This window comes from Limulus polyphemus, unplaced genomic scaffold (genome assembly GCF_000517525.1).
Source record: "Limulus polyphemus unplaced genomic scaffold, Limulus_polyphemus-2.1.2 Scaffold78096, whole genome shotgun sequence".
Taxonomy (NCBI): Eukaryota; Metazoa; Arthropoda; class Merostomata; order Xiphosura; family Limulidae; genus Limulus; species Limulus polyphemus.
This window is the reverse complement of record NW_013743692.1, coordinates 1-3615: the sequence shown is the minus strand read 5'-3', so window position 1 is coordinate 3615 and position 3615 is coordinate 1. Positions and strand designations below refer to the sequence as shown.

At 31.3% G+C, this 3615-nt stretch overlaps 1 long non-coding RNA gene across 1 annotated transcript; it reads right to left on the bottom strand.

Moving 5' to 3' along the window:
• Nucleotides 1-1472: 1472 nt before the first annotated feature.
• On the bottom strand, nucleotides 1473-2248 carry LOC111084529. The gene is made up of 2 exons (XR_002609606.1): nucleotides 2219-2248; nucleotides 1473-1680 (listed from the first exon to the last, which is right to left on the bottom strand). It is a non-coding gene; the product is annotated as an uncharacterized LOC111084529 (long non-coding RNA).
• Nucleotides 2249-3615: the final 1367 nt, after the last annotated feature.

The window sequence follows — 3615 nt, the reverse complement described above, 5'->3', positions numbered from 1 at the left end:
AGGAAAGTAGAGAAGATGAAGATTCATGAATTATTTCTTTTTGCAAGGTATCTGTACTGAAACTGTAAAGGATTCTTGGTGTCGGTATAATGAGGGTGTTAAAAGTAACGATACGAAAATTGGGAATTTAAGAGTGATTAATGTAATCACTTCGGTTTTCGAAAGGAGTGTGAGGCAGCAAACTATTTTATTTTGTTATGGTTTTGTTTAGTTAACTTATTCTTTCTATCGTTTAGTTTATCTGTCAATTTTCAGTTTACACTTAAACGCTAACTCACTTCCTAGGTAATAGCATCAACTTTTAGATTTTACCAGTTATCAGACTGACACCAGTTTCCCATATCGGTGACGTACAGATATTTAACATTAGTAAATAATGATTACATGAATTAATCTGTTCTAACTAGTCATTTAATTATTGCAGCTTAGGTTGTATTTGGACTCGAGGATTTCCCGTAATCTGAGCCGGAAGGTAGAGAAGCTGAAGATAGAAGAACATGAACGAAATTTCAATGTAAGGTATATGTACTTAAACTGGGCAAGATTCATGATGTCAGTATAATGAGGTCGTTAAGAGTAAGGATACGAAAATTGGGAATTTAGGAGTGATTAATGTAATCACTTTGGTTTACGAAAAGGAGTGTGAGATAGCAAACTCTGTTTTTATTTTGTTATGCTTTTGTTTACCATTGAATTATTTCTTCTATCGTTCAGTTAATCTGTCTTTTTAATTTACATTTAAACGCTAACTCGCATTCTAGTTAGTCACATAAATTTTTAAACTTGTATAAATTATCAGATTGAAGCTAATTTTCCATAGGGGTTGACGTACAGATATTAATGTTGGGAAAGTGTGCACATGATTATCACATGAATTCTGATCTCTTGATGTGAGTAGTTTAGTTAATTATCACAGATTAGCTGGTCTTGGAACCCAACAACTTACGTTGAACTGAACTAGAGCCGGAAGCTAAAGCCGAATATAGAAGAAAAGGGAATGATTTCGCCTTGAAAGGTATTTGTATTTAAATTGTTAAGGATTGACGATGTCAATATAATGAGGGCGTTAAAAGTAAAGATACTAAAATTTAGAATTTTAAACAATTAATGTAATCCCCCTTTTTTAAGGAGGAAGGAGTGTGAGGTAAAAAGTTTAATTTTTATTTACTTATAGATGTTTTTACCGTTCATTTATTATTAATTCTCTCATTTAGTTAAGCTGTGACTACTTAGTTTTACTTGTAAACGTTAATTCTCAGTCTAGTTATTCACATCAATTTTAAGAAACTATTTAGATCAATAGATTTAAAATCATGTGATCATTATTTACATACTCATTGTAGCTTAGCTGGTCTTTGGACTTAACTTCCAGTAACCTGAATCGGAAAGTTTAATACAGAAGATAATTAATATATTCTTAATAACAGCATTAGTAAATTAACTACTATTAATTGTGTCCGAAAGATACTAACGGTTGTAAGCCTCTCGCTGTAGCTTTCGGTGTATTTCAACTTTGAATATTGTCTGTTTAATATCTGTAAATAGTTCTGTTCGTTCTTCTACGGTTGCAGATGTTGGGTATTTGTAGTTGTTTCCAAGAACTCCTTTTTTGACCACTTATGAAACTAATTGTTTAGTTTAGATGTAGTTTATGGATATCCCCATTGCCAGAACTTTCTACTAGCAAAGAAAAATGTATTACAAACATTAGGATTAATGTTTCTATAAATAAAAGGAATTATAAAATACAATATGTACAAAACTACAGTTTATAAAGTTGTCAATAAGTAATAACAATTACTATCTCGTGACACAACTTATTGAAAATATTAAAAATTGATATTAATATTTACATACTATTTTGAAACATTAATATTTGCAAGTTACTGATACAGGAAACTGGTGTCAGTCAACATTTAGAAACTTCAAATGACGTAGTTAAGTAGAATGCGAAGTAGCGTTTAAACGTAAAACTAAAATTGTATAGGTTAACTAAACAATAGAAAGAATAATAAAAGAACTGAAAACAAAACCATAACGAAATAAAAAATAGAATTTGCTACCTCGCATTCCTTTCCCCCTATCGAAAAAAGAAAGGGATTACATTAATCACCGTTTATAAATTCCCAATTTTCGTATCCTTACTTTTAAGGACATCATTATACGGACACCACGAATCCTGACCAGTTTACGCTTTTTCTTTCTAAGGTATATGTACTTAGTGTTCTCAGATCTTCAGCTTCTCTACCTTTTGCACTTATTCTAAAATTTATTCTAAGAACAATGGACTGTTTAAATTTATTTATGTTACTCCATTTTTTTATATTAAAAAAATCTGTTTAATGGTAGAACAATTTTACTTGTTTAAATTGAAGAAAAGATAATTATTTCTATACCAGAAAATGCTCATCGTTCTATGTCGTTGTAGAAAAAAGTGGCGTCAAAAAGCTTGAAGAGTGCCTCCCCTCCCCCAGCTCCAATGAGATGAACTTCTTTAGACGTATCCACATCTCATCCTTCGACTTAACGAGTCATTTATGTCATCTGCCCAACCTAGATGGTATTCAAACTCAAGTACTCCCTGTATGGTGAACCAGAGCAGGAAATTAAAAATCAATCTTTAGACTTAAGAACATAGACAATTTGTCCAAGTATATGTACTTAACTGTGAGGGATTCATGATGTCAGTATAACGAGGGTCTTAAAAATAAGGATACGAAAATTGGGAATTTATAAGCAGTGATTTAATATTATCACTTTCTTTGTTTAAAGCGGAATGAATGTGAGACAGCATATTCTTTTGTTATTTTGTTATGGATTTCTTTACCGTTCGTTTATTCATTCTATCGTTTAGTTAACCTCTGGATTTTTATTTACACTTCAACGCTAACTCACCTTCTAGCTAATCTCATCAATTTTTAATTTGTATGAATTATGAGACTGACATCGGTTTCCCCCTATTAGTGACGTACAGATATTAATATTGGTAAAGAATATGTACAAGATTTGTTATTTAACTGTTATAAATTAACTGGTCTTAGAGCTGTAACTTCGTTAAGCTGAACTAGAACCGAAAGATAGTCGAATTTGTAAGAAAGTGGTTTCTCCTTGTACTGTATCTCTGGTTAAACCGTGTAGGATGTCAGTATAACGTTACAAGTAAGGACTTAATTTTAAAATGAATAATGTAATCACTTCTTCTAAAGGGGAAAGACTGCGAGGTAGGAAGTTTAATTATATTTTGTTTTCGATTTGTTTATTATTCATCCTATCATTTAGTTAATCTGTAAATTTTTAATTTGCATCTTAGTTATTCACATCAATGTAAAATTTTAATTATGAGACCGACACCAGTTTCTCATAGCGGTGACTTATAGATGTTAATGTTGGTAATGATTATATAAATAATAATCATAATATTTCAAATCTCTTGATCTAATTAATTATAGCAACTTTGCTGGTCTTTGGACTTAACTTCCCGTAACCTGAATCGCAGCAGAAGGTAGAGAAGCTGAAGATCTGAGAACACTACGCCTCTTCTTTGTAAGGTATATGTACTTAAACTGGGCAGGATTCATGGTGTCAGTATAATGAGGTCATTAATAGTAAGGATAC